Raw genomic sequence first — 18,981 nt, 5'->3', positions numbered from 1 at the left:
ACAGGGATTTTTATGTTTTTATGGAACACACATTTACAGTACAAAACATCATAAAACCATCTTCAAGTGTCACCTATGTAGATGCTCTGGTGAGAAGGAGCAGCAGGGACTTTGGTGGGAAAACCAAGGGCTGGAAATGTGTTGGCCTAATCAAGCTGTATGTGCAGTTAATTCTATGATCCATCATGCGCTTACACGCAATGGCACATGGTGAATGATTGTGCTCATGTACACACACACACACCGAACAGATAGAGCTCTGCATGTGAAGCATCTCTGTCTCTCTACCTCACTGTGAGTCATTAGCCATTCCAGACGCAGGGTGATCAGCAGAGCCAGCCTGGCCTGAGACAATTAGAGACCCCAGAGGTGGCTGCACATCACAATGAGCCCTGCGGCCATGATTAAAACATCAGCTGCTTTCTATGCAATGCTGACGGAAAGAGAAAGAAAGGGAGGGAAGAGATCACAAAAAAGATGAAGGAATTGAGAGTTTAGTTCTATCAGCTGTCTATGTTAATGGTTAAAAGAGTGGTTTGTTCATTTTATAAGCTCAAAAACGAGGGGTGGGTCTTCATTTATTTTTCTTATATATACATGCTTAATATCCCCCTACCCTCATTTACCACCACAAATATACCGCACACCCAATTTTCTATTATTACACCTGTTTCTATAATGACCTCGTTCTTTAAGAGATGTGAAAATTCATAGAGCTCAAACCCACAGACACACTTGCATAAGACTACAACAGCCAGTGGATTACCACTGCTGCAATGGTGCTATCTTCTTTGACATTTGTGGCTTTGATATGTATCTCAGTGAAGGCAGATTTAGAAAAATCCTTCAAGTGCTTCATTGAGCTGAGGTGCACACCATTCAAAAAGCTTGCAGACAACCAAAATAACTGGAACAACAGATGAAATAAGGCCAGTGCTTTAAAGCACCCACATCGTGACAACAAAGGCAAATAAAGCTATATTTAATACCAGTTATTGACATTCTTAATTCCTTTAAAGGTCCTTAAAGTAAAGAAAAGTTATGTCATTTGATGTATTTATTCATTTAGCTTTCTTTTCACCTAATTACATTTCAAAATATAAGTTGAGAAATATGCTTATGTGGAGAAATGATCAAAGTAAACTGAGCTTACTACTTGTGACAGCTACCTCAACAGTGGTCACTGTCACATAACATTACAACACATTTCTTTATGGGGTTTTTTATTTTTATTTTGATACCTAACTGAGCGCAGGTGGAAAGGAGCATTTCTAAACTGTCTTTTGTCGATATAGAAGTGGATAGTGTTAAGTGCTTTGAAAAGTCCTGTATAAGAACCTGTCATGGCACTGGGTCTGTGACCCAGTGTTTTTGTATTTGGACTCTTTGGATTCTGGTTTATTTAATATTCTAAGATTTCATGTATATCCCTGGTTCTGGTTCTTTTAGTTGTTTTTCCTGCTTTGTGTTATATTTGTAGTTTCTGGTCTTTAGGTTTTGTTTTGTGGGTTCCATGTTGCATGCTTTGTCAGCCTTGTCTTCATGTTTGCTTAACTGTTGTTTTCACGTTACCTTTCAGTCTCCCCATACAGTCTTGTTTCCATGTCTGTTTCTCCTCCCCACCCAATCTGAGTTTCAAGCCTGTGTGTCTTAGTCTTTGTGTTATTGTACCACCTGTTTTATGTTGACAGTCTCTCGTCCTGTGTTCATTGTGTTCAGTTTTGCTTCCTCGTTGTTCTGTTAGTCATTATTGGTTCCAGCAAATTATGGTGTGATGAAGCTCCCTGAATGAGTTGAATCTTTCCAGCCACATGAAGCCCTGTTTAACAGCTCATTTGGAAGTGCTGACATCTGATGGCCATTCGGTACACAGCAGCCCTTCTGTGATAATACATGTGGGCTACATACAAGTGGATATAATAATAATAATAATAATAATACATTTTATTTGAGGGCGCCTTTCAGAAACCCAAGGACACCTTACAAAAAACACAATTAATAAAAGGAACAATAGTCATAAAAATAAGTTAAAATTACAAAACAGAGCGTGACAACAAATAAAATCAGCATTAAAGCGAATAAGCCAGTTTAAACAGGTGTGTTTTGAGCTGTGTCTTGAATGTAGAGAGGGAGTCAGTATTTCTTAGTGCAGGAGGAAGAGAGTTCCAGAGCCGAGGAGCAGAGCGACTAAAAGCTCTGTTCCCCATAGTAATGAGGTGTGAGGACGGAACAGTAAGATGAATGGCAGATGATGATCTGAGAGGGCGGGAAACAGTGGTGATATGGAGTAGGTCACACAAATATGAAGGAGCAGTTTTATGGATACATTTGTATGTAAGAAGTAAGATTTTAAAATTTATCCTGGCTTCTATGGGCAACCAGTGAAGCTGCTGAAGAACTGGGGTAATATGAGCACTTAACGGAGTGTAAGTTATGACCCGAGCTACTGAATTTTGAAGAAGTTGAAGTTTATGAAGGGACTTTTTAGGGAGACCAAATAGGAGGGAATTACAGTAATCAATACGGGACGTAATCAGACTATGGACAAGGATGGCAGCAGCATGGGGAGTGAGGAAGGGACGGAGTCGGTGAATATTACGTAAATGGAAGTATGCAGACCGTGTTATGTAATTAATGTGAGACTGGAATGAAAGAGTATTATCAAGTATGATACCCAAACTCTTAACCTGAGGGGAGGGAAGGGTGGGAGAATTTTCAACGTTAATGGAAAAGCTGTGGGATTTGGTTAAGATAGATGGTGTACCAACAAGTAAAACTTCAGTTTTATTACTGTTAAGTTTAAGGAAATTGGAGGAAAACCAAGATCTAATCTCAATAAGACAGTCTGAGAGGGAGGTGGGTGGGAGGGAGGAATTGGGTTTAGAAGAAAGGTAGAGCTGGGTGTCATCAGCATAACAGTGAAAATTTATATTATATTTTCGGAATATATATCCAAGAGGAAGCATATAAATAATGAATAAAAGAGGCCCCAATACTGAACCCTGGGGCACACCAGCAGACACAGGACAGAGAGTTGAAGAATGAGATTTAAGTTGGATAAACTGAGTGCGGTCTGAGAGATAGGAGGTAAACCAGGTAAGTGGGGTATGACTAATACCGATGGAAGCTAATCGGTTCAGGAGAATATTGTGAGAAATGGTATCAAATGCTGCACTAAGATCAAGGAGGATGAGAATGGATAGGAGACCAGAATCAGCTGCCATCAGAAGGTCATTGGTAATTCTTAACAGAGCAGTTTCTGTGCTATGATTGGGGCGGAAACCAGATTGAAATTGTTCATAGAGATTATGATCATTGAGATGTAAATGAAGCTGGGCGGCGACAACTTTTTCAAGAATTTTTGAAATAAAGGGGAGATTTGATATAGGGCGAAGATTATCAAAGTTATTGGGGTCTGCACCAGGCTTTTTGAGAGTTGGGATAACAGAAGCCTTTTTCAGTGCTTCAGGAACAATCCCAGTGTTCAGGGAGGAATGAATAATATTGGTTATGAGAGGTGCTAACGAGGGAAGACAGGCTTTAACTAACACAGTAGGGAGAGGGTCAAGTAGACAGGTGGATGACTTAGATTTTTTAATGAGATTAGATACATCCGTTATGGAGGGAAGAGTAAAGTTTGAGAATAACTGACAGGAAGACAGTGGGGGAACCAGGAAGTCTGCTTCAGAGTCAGGAGCTCCTAAAGAGTTAAGTTGACAGTGAATGTCTGAGATTTTACAAGTGAAAAAAGAGATAAGAGAATTGCAAAAATCATCAGAATACGTCTGGGAGGGGAATGTGTCTGGAGGTTTTGTAATTTTACTGAACAATGAATAGAGGGACCTAGAGGGACCCATATGTAAACATAATGATGTATCAAATGCAGTCCTGTATAATATAAATATATATTATCTGTCTGAGGCAAAGATCTGTGCTCAGCAGCCTCCTGGTCAGCCTCCCAAGTGCCGCTGCCACGTGGCCGTCCTACAGAGCTCCACCGTCTGCGCCGCTGGCCACCCGCCAGCCTTCTGAACTGCTAGTTCTTTGTTTTGGACTGTTGTGCTCCTGTTGCTCATGATCCAAAAAACAGCAGGATGTTGTTCTCATGTTTTGTCATCTGGTCATTAGGTTCTATTTCCATACCTCCCCTGTGTTCCACATTCCATGTTTTGTCAGCACTGTCTTAGTCTTAAGCTGTGTCCCAAAATGTCGGCTGCATCCTTCGGAAGCCGTATTTGAAGGCCGATTACGTCACAGCCAGGCAATGAAGGCTGTCCCAATTCTTCGACTCCTTCAAATGCGGCCGACAAATGCGTCCTTCATTTCCCCGAATTTGAAGGATGGGTCGGGTGTGTCCTTCGTGACCCACCATATCCCAGAATTCATAGCGCGGCCCAGCTAATTCCAGCTTCCAACAATGGCGGCCACTACTAAGTTTTAATATTACTCTTATTAATCTTTCTGGGTCACAAAAAAAAACTTTTAACATATTTTCAATCGAGAAAGTAGTCGTGTAAACGTTAAATATCTGCTTGGTTTATCAAGACATCGCATATTTGCAAAAGTGCTCCGACGTTTTTGGAGACGTCTGTTACCCAACTGCTCAATAGCTAGCTGTGGGGTTCTGTGGTCACTCGAGCCGGCGAGAGCAGCAGACTCCCGGCTTCATCGTTTTCAGACCCCCGCTGTCTTTCGCTACTCAGGTTAAACATGATAATTAAGTCACTTGGATAACTTAAAAATGTAATTATTTGTCTTTTTTCTGTGTTTTATTTGTTCCGGAGTAAATAGGTTTGGCTGAGATCAAAGTTATTAGATTAGATTAGATTAGATTAGATCAGATTAGATTAAATAAAACTTTATTAATCCATCGGGTGGGTTCCTCTTCCTTTTTCACACAGCTGAATAAACGTCAAAGAGAAAACTGGTTAAACAGAAGCGTGAGATGGTCGAGAATTTATGCCAGTGTCCTGTTATATCTTAGAGAGCAAGGGGCAGACGGCTGAGTTTATTAAACTCCACCGAGACAGCAGTGACGCAAATCTGAGGGCTAGACTGTCCCATTTCACAGCCTTGCACTTCCGGCCTTCTCTGTCTTTGAAGGACCCAGCCCACGTAGACCGCGAAGGCCGGGTCCTCCGAAGGATGGCCTACGTTTTGGGACACAGCTTTAGTCTCTGTGTTATCGTACTTCCTGTTTTATTTTGACAGTCTCTTGTCCTGTGTTCAGTTTTGCTTCCCCTGTCCTGTTAGTCTGTATTAGTTCCAGCTGTGTTCCCTCCTGTTTCCACACCTCTCATTATCCTGTGATAAGTGTTCCTGTGCTCATGATGCGTCATCCCAGTTTGCTGTGTGTTTCCTCGTGCTCCTCTTTTCCGTCGCAAGTTCTGAGTTTTTTAATCTTGTATTTCTTTGTGTTACAGAGTGTCGTGTTGCAGCTAATAATGCTGCCTACCGTACTTTTTCCCTTTTGTGTCCGAGTCCTTCATTTGGGTTCTCTGCCTGCCACACAGCACAACATGACAGAACCAGTCCATTCATCATTTACATTGGTTTAATGATTCAGAAGACACACACACACACAAAAATTTGGTTCCAACAATTCCCACAATTCAACTCACTTAGACTGGATTTCACATCCATTCTGCTTACATTAAAAACATAACATGGACCTCGAAAAAAATATTCTTTTGTGTTTGCTTATGTATTCACTCCGTGCAAAATAGGGAATGTTTGATGATGAGTGTCAAAATATATAAATAAATAATAAATAAAATTAAGTTTGAATGTGTTGAATGTGACTGTAGTTTCTTTTAAAATTTTTAAAGCTATTGTGATATTATGATATTATGGTTACTGTGAATTTTTCAGGGAACTATTACAGCGTACAGAAAATATAACATTGTTACATCCATAGCGGTGACATTCAAACTTCAGTTAATATTGTTGGGTTCAGCTATTCAGCATTCCGAATATTTATCTATGAATCCACTATTATCAGCCACCTATTGGCTCCAGTCAATGGGCACCGAAGCCATTCACTAGTATTCCCACTGATCTCCCCTTATATCCCCAGTCCTTGCTACCTTGGCCGACCCTCAGCTCCCCCACCACCCAGCTTCCGCCTATTGATTGCTACCGTGCCACCCTTCTCTGTCGCCCCTCAAGAGTCTGAACGTCCTCTGATCTGAAGCGACACCACCACTTACCCAAGGCAGCAGTCCTCCCAGAAAAGGCTGAGCTATCCCAGAGTCCCTGTGGTGGGCAGCCCTCTGTCCCTCTGTTCTTATGGTTCAGTCACCATTGAGCAAAACCACATGGGAGCTCCACTCCTGTGCCGGCCTCACCCACAGTGGTTCCACTGAAATCCCTAAACACCAACTGTGCAGTGTTTTGCTCATGTCTCTCTCTCTCTTTTTTTGCCTGCAAATCATGAAATAAGAGAGATTACTCAACTGTGCAAAAAATTAGAGTTTTCATGGAATTCACTTTTTCAACACCTTGAAAAAACAATAAGATATTCCTAATTAGACGGCCGTTTTCTGATTACACTCGAATGAAGGAAAAATAACGCTTGTCTAATGCAACGCCTTATCTAACGGGTTCAAGTTGTGTTGCTGATGCTGTCTCATTGCATTTGAGATGTTGCTGCATTCCCTTCCTGTTCTGACACATGCTATAACGGCTAATTAAATGTGATGGCTGATATTATTCAATTCGGAAACAGTCGTACCTCAAAGAGCAAAGAAAATTACAAAATTGATTTGATGACAGCTAAATTGCAAGAGAAGGCCTTGATTTAACCAGCCAATGTAAATGAGTCTAATTTAGAATCGTGTAATGTGGCCAGGAGAACGTGGCGGAAAATGATCAGGCTGGCCAGTCACAGATATTAAAATGAATTATATCTAATCGGAATTTTAGTCACGCTACATTAACTAATAGAAAGTTATTAACATTTCAAGAGTGTGGGGAGGGGAAAAAAAGCTTTTGCCTGCAAAATTAACAGTGGCTGGGCTGACCCGTGGGCCTGCCGATGTGAACACTGTAATGACAGCATAATGGCATATTTACATTTAAAACCTCGCTGGCTAATATTCCGATTCCGAATTAGACGTGAAGTCGAGGAATATTTGGTTTGGCCTTCTGCCCTTTCTGCCGAGGGTTTCTCCGATTTCAATAGTAAAGTCTAACTTTTAATTTCTTGCGCCATTTCTGCCTAATCTCTTTATTTTTATGCACCCTCCCGTCTTTGGTTTGGTTATAGTATGTCTTTTATCTGGCATGTTACGGGAAAGTGCCAACTCCTTCTCTTGTTGCCTTTATTCCTGCTTTCATCCTTTCATAAGAGTATATCTATAGAAATATTGTGTTTCTCTACCTGTGTCGTCTTTGTTCCCTCTCTCGTGACGAGCCCAGCATGTCTTTAGGCTAGAAGGCCATCCCTGACAGCTATTTTACCTCTGGCAACTGAGTTTTGTATTTTAAGTGTTTTACTTTTATATTAATTTTCTTTGCTCACCAATATCACTTCAGTCTCTTGTGCGTCTTCAATCCGCCTGGTTTTTTAAGTTCAAGGACTGCTAAGAACACAGAGGAGTGCTTAAAGATGCAGCTTTTGAGGCTGTTGATACCTGCCAGGTTTTGCTAATTTTCAAAGGACAGTGAATATCCATAATGAAACGGCGCCCACTAGTCAGCCAAGGACAACTTAGGCATTCAAAGATGTTTCATCACTTATCACACACACTGCCCACTAAGCCATTAGTATTCACAACACATTAGAAGTTTCATGGACATCATACAAGCCTATTCAGATTAACTCAAAGCATAGTCAATCCTTAATAAAGGCATCAAAATCTTTCAGTATTCACAAAGTTTGTTTTCATGACTGGGAGGTTATTCAAATTCCAGTGTTTTTCAGTAAGTGAATAGAACAATTTACAAGCACACAATGTGTATATGTGTCTGCATATGTGTGTGTATCTCCAAGTGTGTGTCTGTTATTGTTTCTGGGTTTCGCCAGAGTTGGGCTGACCTCTGGCTCGACACGTTCAGCGCCAGACATCACCGGTCCTCTGCTCTCCTCATTTCCACTCCTCCGCTCGTCTGCAACAACTCTGTTCATCCGCAGCAAGCGATGAAATTTTTACACTGAACAGACTGTCTTTTTTTTATAATTTAGCATGGCATGGGGATGAGCAGGAGTAGAATAGCTAGTGTGGCGTAGTGATGTGGGTTTAATGTTTGATAAAAAAAATAAAGAGAGAACATCATTCAACAAGGTTTGTCATTGCGGATTTAAAAGCACTGCGGTTTCAGAAAGGGTTAGCTTGAGTGCGTGCATCTGTGTTTGCATGAGGGAGAGATACATGAGGAGAGACAATACTGGATTCATGCATGTCAGGGTCCAATCGTAAAATGTTCCCTGTGCAAAATGTACGATGGTATTTGAGAAAAACATGAATGCTCGCTTCTCTGTGTCCTTTTAGGTTGACACTTTTAGCTTTTGACATTCATATGGTACTCGTGTGTGTGTGTGTGTGTGTGTGTGTGTGTGTGTATACCTTGTTCGTGGCAGTGGTGGACTGTTTAAAAGGGGGAAAAAAAGCAACAAAGAGCATCTTGGGCTCTGACGTCCAGCCAGCAGACCTTCCTCTCAGCCCACCATCTGCTCCCCAGGTCAACCCCCCCACCACCACCAAACACACACGCACCGTTCTTGGTGCCTGTGAGCTTAGTAGCTGCTTTAGAATGCACTGATGTGTGAAGCACTAAGAGAGCAAGCTTGGATTTTCTGTCTACTACAACTTCCCCCAGCAGCCACTTTTAAACACCTCTTTTAAAACAGGAAATTCTACTGCCCGGCCAGTTTTCACACTTTAATGCAGAAACACCTCGCACTAACCTTGAAAGCAACCATTTGACTTTATTTTAGTCCTGACCAAAAAAACCAAAAACCCAAGAGACAAAGAGATCAGCAGCATCTTCAAGGGTCTGGATAATATTAGTCCCTTAAGGCCCTGATTTCTTGGCAAGTTTCCAATCACGAATTTGCAATAATGTTTCATTTAAAGTACCAGTTTACCGCCTTTTTGTGCAGTACCCGAATCACTACATCAGAAAGTTTTGCTTATCAAGGTGAAAAAGACTTGTGTTTTTATACTAGATTTAGCCATTAATGAAGCTGATAAAGTTTTAAGACATATATTTAACAAAAGTATAACTTATTTTTCCAACCTTTTTTGGCTTTTTGATTGAAATTTTTTGAAATTTGCTTTTTATAAAAACACGAATTCAATAGTTCTTCTGTGCATATGTTTGTTTGTTTTTTAATGCTCCAAAGACCACTGAAATTAAATGGCTTCATACTCATTGAGATAGGGGCTTCAAAGTAACCACTCGTAGACATAGATGGGAGTGGTTGTATTTACCATGCTGTTAACACTAAAATAGGGATTGTGATCTCATAAGTTTGGAGATATTTTGTTTTCAGAAACACATTTTTGAGCCTGTGGCTTGATAACATGTGTCTTCATGTTCCAATTCAATTGGTTCTTGAGAACCAACAACTCATTCTCTTCCACTTATCCTTGTCAGGGTCACAGGGGGGGCTGTAGCTCATTCAGTCTAACAGAGAGACAGACAGCCATTCACACCTATTTGTCAATTTAGAATTGCCAATTAACTTATCCCCACTAACTTCAGTCAGAGTATCCGGGAGAACATGCAAACTCCACACGGAAAGGCCCCGGCCAGGTGGTGGAATCAAATGCAGGACCTTCTTGCTGGGAGGCAACAGTGCTAATGCCCGTGCTACTACAGCAACTAAAATCACAAATGTAAAGTTCATGGTGTCACTAAAGGAGAAGTTATCCTTAGAAGTTATCATTAGAAATGATCACATATTGTGTGGGATTTAAAAATTCACCAATGATAAAATGGTAAATGGACTGGATCTTATATAGCGCTTTTCTACTCTAGCTGAGCACTCAAAATGCTTACCTACAAGCCAGGATGGATCCGTACTTTTATGTTGTTTCCAAATACTGACCGTAGCAACTGAATGTTGCAGCCCAAATAAAGATCAAAGACCTGCCGACATTTTTCCAATCTATTGTCCATTTTTGAGGAGCCAAAATTGTCGCTGATCTCTGTGGTCCTCTGATGCTCTATCCCATCTGCTTCAAGGGTTGACCTGCACTCAGAAATGGTCTTTTGCATAGTTTGGTTTTCACAAATGACTATTTGAGTTGCATTTCTATCAGCTCAGTCTGGCCATTCTTGGCATTTTTTGTGCCAAGAGAAGTGATTGTTTTCTCTTTTTCAGAGCATTCTCTATAAATCCTGGAGACGGTTATCCGGGGAAAACCCTGGTAGATCAGCAGCTTTTGAAATACTCAAACCAGCCTGTCTGGCACCCACAAGCATGCCATGTTCAGAGTCACTTAAATCCCTTTTGTTCCCCATTCTGATGCTCGGTTTGAACTTTAGCAAGTTTTCTTGACCATGTCTCCTTGCTGAATTGAGTTGCTGTTGATTAAATATATATATATTAACAAGCAGCTAAACAGGTATACCTAATAAAGGGGCAGTGAGTATAATTTCTTTTTAGTGAATTATACATGCATTTTCTAGCGCACGTCACAAAGTAGCAGAAACCCTGTATAATTACCGTAAGAACCATAACTCATGCTTTGTGTGAGACAGCTGACAAGTAAAAAATAGCTACTTGTCATTGAAAGGACAAGACCTGACTATGACTATGAATCAGTACCACTAGTTACGGGATTGCAGAATGTGTATGCTATGCTATGTGTTAAATGTTAAATGCTACAGTTTGTCAAGCCAGCAGAGGACAGTGAAACTGCAGTGATGTTAAGTGTTAAATATGTGCTTCACTGTGTCCTTCAAGCAACTGCCTGCATCAGTCTAAACTTACCAGCAAACACCTCTGAGATCTTCAAAGTAAATGTGTGTTTTTGTGCAGTCTCCAAGGTATGCCAAGCAATTTAATTGTTGTTTTCTTGATTTTCACGTTTTCAGACTGCATCGAAGACTCTCCAATAATTTTCTTTTACTACCTACCGAGTTAGTTTGATGTATGCACTATGCTGGCCTTGCTTTATATAATTAGACTCACGGTGATGGTCAGTTAAGGGTCTGCATGAAAAAGACTAAGAGAAAGTCAACGAGAGTGCAGACATCTGCTGATCTTGTTTTTTATGTTTATGTATGGAGATATGCATCATAGAGACAGCATGCTTGTATGTGTTGAATTGGAGATCTGCATCTATGTACGTTAGTACATGTAAATGTGGATAAAAACAAAACAAAACAAAACAAAACAAACTAAAAAAAAAATTTCTCCCCCTACCACTTTACAAATGAAATCAGTGCTGTGAGGCGGTGGATTAATATCATAAGGAAGGCCAGAGTGGGCCATTAGAGTGGTGTAATGTTGCTCTGGGGCCTTCTGATGGATGGCCATCGGCGCTACGGCCCTATTTGCACACAGTCACCTCTGTGGTAGCTGCTATTAGCAGGACATGGGAGGTAAGGGCTAAGGGATGGTGGTGAGGTTGCTGTACCAAGGTTTTATTATTAGAGAGGTGTATGTGTTTGTTTTCCACTGTATGTGCCGGTGTGAGTATGCGAGTGTGTTCAGATTTGTGTATTTGTGAGCATGTGTTACTGCAATTATGAATGAGTGTTGCGCGCGCATGTGTGTGTGTGTGCTTCGACTCTTTAACAGACAGATGTTGCGCTCCCCACTCTCCACTCTATCTAACGTGTCTGTCTCTCTCAGTGGACGGCGGTAGTAGGCAGCAAATACACTCAGTGTAATTAAGACAAATTAGCCCGGATGGCAGCTTTCAATAACACCAACATATGTTAGGAGGTTTTTACAGAAGAATACAATCAAAATCATCATTAGCTAATCAATTATAGAAAACAGAGTCAAATTTTCCACCTTGAAGCTCTTGTGGATTAATAAGACGCATTTATATTTTAAATAGGTTTATCTTATCCCTCTCTCCTTCGTGCTACTTTCATAACTCTTTCTTTCTTTTATTTATTTGGCTGAAAAACGGCAAATTGGAATCAGAAAGCCTTTATTGTCATTGTACTTGGCAATACAATTTAATTAGGAGTTTTATGCCTATGTGCTGCTTTAAAATAAATAAACACATACAAGCATAAAGTGCAATATACATTTTACAGATAAAATGACACATTTTAAGTTCATGTTTTGGTGCATGGTAGGAAACAAACAACTACTAACAGCCCTGACAGTATAAAATGTTTCTTCCAGGTCTGAAAAATGTTGACGTCTGTGGTTGTAAAAACACTTCTGATCTTATAGAAGTCTTGGGGAAAATAACTTTCTGGCTTGACTTCTGATTCTTCTGATTGCCTAATGAGTTTTCAGCCAAGTTGTTAGGTAGTGTCAGACCCACCCGGTGAAGACTCCCAATGTGAGTATTCAAAACAGGAATTCAGATATCACTGAATAGCATCCTGGTACCTGGATCCATCTTTCATACTGTCTATGATTAAAACACTATAGTTGCCTATGCCGCCTCCATACTTGGCTTCTGGTTACCAACTTTCTTAGAAACAACACGTTTCCAAACATCGAATAAACAATCCTGCTTAATTAGACATAGGGTTTTAAAGAGCTCAGCAATAGCTTTTCATAACTGCACAATAACATTCCTAACTAAAACTGCAGTCAGTTTACAGTGTTGCAAGTTGTTTTTGTTGTTGTTTAAAAACGCAAATCCTCCCATAAAATGCTGATTGTATAAACTGGAGGTGCACAGTACATAATGTAATGTTGAATGACTGACTCAGTTAACTAAACTTACTGGAGGCCTTAATTCTCTTCATGTCAGCCCTCCTTTGTACTTTCTTTTTTGCCATTTTCTCTGATTATCTTCACTTTTACCCCCTCTCCACGTTTTCACTTTCGAAACTTTTTGTTCAGATATGCAGCTTACAGTACTACGAACAGTTAACAGTAAGTTCTGAACAATGGGTGCTTGATTTCAGACAAAAGCAGCTCATCATTTGTATTTGACCCTTGTGAAATGAAATGAAACAAATACATTGTATCATGTTGTCACTAGGTAAACTAATAACTAGTTGTTTGAAAGCACTTGTTTAATAGATACTGTAATCCTAGAAGAGTAAAACTAAACAGTTTCATCCCTTAAGATTATTTTAAATTTGCTCAAATTCACCTCTTTTTCCTCTTAGTGCCCCTTTTTTCAATGCTCTCTATCTCTCTTTGTTTCTTTTGCCTCATTCTCTCTCCTTATTCTCCATCTCTCTGTCTTGCTCTATCACTCTCTATGTCACTCGCCTTCTCCTCACATCTCTCTCCATCTCCCGCAACATTTCAAAAGAATGAATTACTTTGGGCTGTCACTTGGCCCTGGCCGAGAATTCATTTTTGTGGGTCAAGTGTTTCAAACTGTCATTTTTGACAGGAACCTTCTCATATAATAACTACATGGATGGACCTTGACTTGGGGTGTTTTAGTTTCTCTCTCACCCTCTCTCACTCACTCTCGTCTCTCTCTCTCTCTCTCTCTTCTCTTCATATGCATTCCAAAAAGATCTCATTGTTGGTGCCAAAAGAAGGAGCTGGAGAGACAGGGAACGTGGAGAGTGAAGTCTTGAAAAACGTGGTGTCGGAGAGATCAGTGCCAGTATTTAACTATGGCAAGGTCTACAACATAAGTAAGTCATGGAAGAAAAGGAAAGTGCATAAAAACATTATGCTCACATGTGTGAAGTCAAATAAAGATGGAATTGAATGAATTTAAAGCCTGTGTGTGTGTGTGTGTGTGTGTGTGTGTGTGTGTGTGTGTGTGTGTGTGTGTGTGTGTGTGTGTGTGTGTGTGTGTGAGGACAGAAAATTGGAAGTTTATTATACTTGTGGGGACCAACAGTCACTTATTGAGACAATATACCTGTCCCCACAAGATTGAAGGCACTTTGAGGCTCAAAATGTGGTTTTAGTGTCAGGGTTACAGTTAGGTTATGGTTAGGGTTAGGCTATGGGTTAAGATTAGGCATTCATCTTTGATGGTTAGGGTTAGGGTAAGTGGCTAGGGAAAGCATTATGTCATATAGATGTCCTCACTAAGATATGAAAATTTGTGTGTGTGTGTGTGTGTGTATTTGGGTGTGTGCGTAGGTGTTTGGGCGTGTGTGTGTGTGTTTGCTGGGGACAGCAGGGCTTCAATGGCATTGGACTTGAGCAGACAATCTATTTACAGTGTGCTCAGGGGAGCTTATAAACAAATGTTGAGTAATTTCAGCCAGGAGTAATTACCCTTGCTGCTGACAAGGAGAGTGTGTTAGCACTCCCCTTCACCCTCTGCCCTGTCCAGAAGGCTCCAAGCTTATGTGCAAACACACACACATGCACACACACGCACACACAGAAACTTGCACAATATGCACATTAGAACTTCCTTGCACATGTGTGGCGTTGTTGCAGCAGTTAACATGGAAAGCACCCACTCAGGCTCTCTGTTTATCCACCTGCATTCTTAGAAAAAGTACTTTTATTTTCCACTCTTGAGCCTGAATATTTCAAATTAATAAATTGTGAACTATATGCTCACATTAGGCAAGGCCAATATTTCAACCAGTAAGGTCAAGTATGTAAAGGTAATTCCAGTTACTGTATTTCCACAAAAAAATTCTATATATAAGCATCATAATTTTTGCTGCTACGAATTTGTGTCATTTCCACTGAAGAACAAGAAGTCATTTAATGCAGTAGATTTCAAGCTTTCTTTAGATTCCTTTACACTGGCTACCACAGTGCTTTGAGAATCACAAAAATGGGCTTGTATTTGACATTTCTTTCCCTAGAATCACAATTCTCAAAGTCTGTGCTAATAAGACAGGGAAAGAAAACACAATTGCACATTTTATACATCTGCAATTTATGTTACTATACAACACAGTGGCATTTTGTCAGGACAAGCAAGGAAAGCAGTGCTTAAATTTTCAAATCTAAAAGCAGACAGAAATTAAATGTACCATAGTTTTGGATTGTTTGCCACATTTACATGTTTCAGAACAAATTACAACAAAGCTAACCCATGTAAATACTAAATGCAATTTTTGAATGATGGTTTTCTTTATCGAGCGGAAATAAAATATCTGATTGTACCACCATTGGCAGCAAGAGCTACAATCAAGCATTTGCATGATCTGGCATAAGTATTTCATGATGTTGTGAAGAAATTTTGCCCCACCTCATTTTCGCAGAATTGTTTTGATTCAGCCAAAATAGAGGGTTTTTGAAGATGTCTGGCCTGTTTGAAGGTCATGCCAAACCAACTAAATTGGATTTCATTCCTGACTCTGACTCGGCCAAAACCTTGTTTTTTGAGCAATTCAGTGGTTGACTTGCTGGTGTGTTTTGTATCATTGTACTGCTGCATAACCAGTGTCCCTAAGCTTCAGGGCACAAACTGGTGGCTGGACATTTTCTTTCTGGATTTTCTGATAGAGAAGCAAATTTAAAGTTCCATTAATCATGGCAAGTCATCCAGGTACGAAAGCAGGAGACACATACCATATTTGACTGTTGGCATGATCCTCTTTTTATGAAATTCTGTGTTAGTTCGTGTGTTAGACATAACAGTCCACAGACTTTTTCCCCAGGTCATGGTGATCATCAAGATGTTTTGCAGCAGATGTGGGATGATCCTTTGTATTCTTTTTGGTCAGCAGTGGTTTTTACCTTGGAACTCTCCCTTCAGTGCAAGTTTTGCCAAGCCTCTTTCTCATTGTTGAATCATAAAAACAGATCTTAACTGAGGCTTCCAAATCTTTAGAAGTTCTGGGTTCTTTTGTGACCTCTTGGATGAGTCATTGATGTGCTCTCTGAGTAATTTTGATTGGCCAGACATTCCTAGGTTCACATCAGGTTTTGCCCTGCATCACTTTGTAAAAGAGAGGTTCAATTTTTGTGACTTCTTGATTCTTGCTTGATGATTTGAAACATGTAAGTATAACAAAAATACCAAAAAGTAAGAAATCAAGAAGGGGACAATTGCTTTTTCAAAGCACTGTATGTATGTTGAAACATCTATCCTAATTGGGCACAGGATAAATATGTTTAATGAGCATGAAAATTATGTGAATAAATCCTATAAAGTCACCAGATTTTACCAAGTTCCCATCCAAAATCACACATGGTAAAATTTGGATGGCCACGTAACTGTGGAAATTCACTGGGTGTCTTAACATTTCTGTGACACTTGGATCACTGACACAGACAACAGTTCTGGGATGCTTCTGAAATGCACTGCAGTGGCTCTAGTGAAATCACAAGCACTGTCTTAGATGTGAATGATTGACTCAGGCGGTCCCATTGTGGTTGCAACATGACAGCTGGAGTGCTCTCTACCAATCATTAAAAACTCAAATTAAGAATATTTTATTGCAGCCATTCGGCAGAATTCTAGAGTTTGGGATAATCAATGCAAAGGTACGTTTTTGTGGGGGCAGCACGGTGGCACGGTGGTTAGCACTGTTGCCGCACAGCAAGAAGGTCCTGAGTTCAATTCCACCATCAGGCCGGGGTCTTTCTGTGTGGAGTTTGCATGTTCTCCCCGTGTTTGCCTGGGTTCTCTCCAGGTACTCTATGGAATCAGAACGATGCCACCTTGAAACGAAACTGAAAAATGGATTGAAACCGAAAAAAAAAAAAATATTGTAACTGAAATAAATGTACTGAAAAATCTTGTATTGAAACCGAAAAAAAAAATTGATAGTGAAAAACAATTAATTGAAACTGTAATTTTTTTGTTTTCGCTTACAATTTTTTTTTTTTCGGTTTCAATCCACTTTTCGGTTTCAATCCACCTTTTCGGTTTCAAACCATTTTTCAGTTTCACTCTGCTGGCACTGTTTTGGCGTACGGGGGCGCGCTGGGGGGCGGGGATTCCGACCCGCATGTATTTGCATATATTATAATGCTGACCAATGACTGGAGAAAACACTGACGACGCGGCTGCGGTCACGGACAAACTCGCACGTGTCTGTTCGGGAATGGCAGATGCCAAGAAGTCCAGCGTTTACATTACCGACTATTTCAAAGTGACAGCCTGAGGTGTTCTTCAGTAAATTGGACTACCGGACAGGAGGACCTGAGGCCCCACCGCATTATTTTTGGTAAGTTAAATGTGTTTGTAAGCTAATCCGTAATTTAGGTCCTTAGCTAGCTACCTAAGGACCTAGCTAGCTAAAATGAGCACTCAGCTGTCGGGGAAACATGTTTTGTAAAGTTCGTTTAGCTACCCCGTGCAGGTGAATGAATTTACCCTGACTAAAGAAATCAAGAGAAATGCACCGGGCTGCTCAGTGACTAACCACGGTTACTGTACTTTTATTATGAGTATTATACTGTAAGAGCAACAGGCTGGACTCTGCTTCTGCTCCTGTGCAGAGCTGATTATTAAATATGTGCAAACAGCAGCATGTTTTCTGTCGCTTTCCACATGTGGAAGGACATTAACGCCAACTTTTAAATTCCCCTCATTAGTCAATAGCTACGGATTAAATAGCAAAGCCCGATACTTATGTACTGAAACCAACTACTTCCGCTTGTCAGTTTAAGTTAAAATGTTACATTTTTCCCCTGATTATTATTATTATTATTTTTTTTACTGAGTGTGTTACAAATATTCAGGTTAAAAAACTGTCCAAATTATTTTTAATGAATTATGTTCACAAAGTCACATGTTCAGCACTCTGTACAGCTTGCATCCTTTAGGACAAATAATTTGAAACGTTAATATTTCTTGTTCAATACTGAGCTGATAACACCTCTGTATGTTGCGACCAGGATGCAGCAGCAGACTGAACCTCGACTGAAACCTGCTCCATCATCTCATCTTTGCAGATGTCCATTTATAAAGCATCAACAACTCAAAGGTAAACATGATATTAGAAAATGTGTTAGTAAAGCCTTTAAAACAAATAAAAAAGAAACAGCTGTCGGCAGAACTGTAGGACTGAACAACTTCAGATCCCGAGTGTGTGAGGCCGGAGAAGGATCAGCTGTATTTCAGATTTGAGAGATAAACTTTATATTTCAGTTTGTGATAATTCTGTTCTGTTTGTGATTACAGGAGCTGTCCTCAGATTCAGACCTCAGCACCACCCAGTGACAGCAGACAGATCATCCTATATCTTCAATCTTTGTAGTAACTCCAAAATTAACTGAAGAAAACAGTACAAAGGTTAAAGTACCACATGTGCTGTCAGTGAAAGCTGCAGCTGTTTTATTGATAAATTTAAAGACAAAAAGTCAAAAGGATTAATCACCCCTGTAACTGTGTCACTATACATCAGCATTAACAGTACCTCAGTTTGGTGTTTCAGAAAACTGCTGATCTCAGACCTGCACAACTTCTGTTTTAAACACTGAATGTACTCAGCTACATGAAGAGCACATGATGTTTTCTCTGACACAATTAAATAAAACCTGATTAAAAGTCAAAGGTTGTTACTTGTATTTGAACTAAAAACTTGTGATCTGGAATTATTTCACTGTTTTTTGACAATAGTGTGTTATTTATCATAAAGTAATTCAGAGTCATTCATACCAGAGTAACCAGTGAGCACAACATATTTAACTTTCTACAGGACTTAACGCTATTACTATAGCTTATAGCTATTACTTAACTGCACTACTGTATAGTTCTGTGTAAATAATCATTCTGTACATATGATTTTTAATCCTACAACTGTTTATAATTTGCATAGTTCACATTTCTGTATATCTCAGATTTCTGTAGTTTTTCATATTTATATCCTGTACATAGTTTGTACTCACTACAGCCTGTACATACTTATAGTTATAGAATATTCACAACATACTTCATACCGTGTACATTGTAACATACCATAATAGACCCATTTCTGTAATATACTTACATA

At 39.9% G+C, this 18,981-nt stretch overlaps 1 long non-coding RNA gene across 1 annotated transcript; it reads left to right on the top strand.

Moving 5' to 3' along the window:
- The first annotated feature begins 17,920 nt into the window (after positions 1 to 17,920).
- Positions 17,921 to 18,266, top strand: LOC120723453. The gene is made up of 2 exons (XR_005693757.1): positions 17,921 to 17,973; positions 18,171 to 18,266. It is a non-coding gene; the product is annotated as an uncharacterized LOC120723453 (long non-coding RNA).
- Positions 18,267 to 18,981: the final 715 nt, after the last annotated feature.

This window comes from Simochromis diagramma, unplaced genomic scaffold, assembly GCF_900408965.1.
Source record: "Simochromis diagramma unplaced genomic scaffold, fSimDia1.1 OVJJ01000680.1, whole genome shotgun sequence".
NCBI classification, from domain to species: Eukaryota; Metazoa; Chordata; class Actinopteri; order Cichliformes; family Cichlidae; genus Simochromis; species Simochromis diagramma.
The sequence above is the reverse complement of the archived record's forward strand: the minus strand, read 5'-3'. Positions and strand labels throughout refer to the sequence as shown.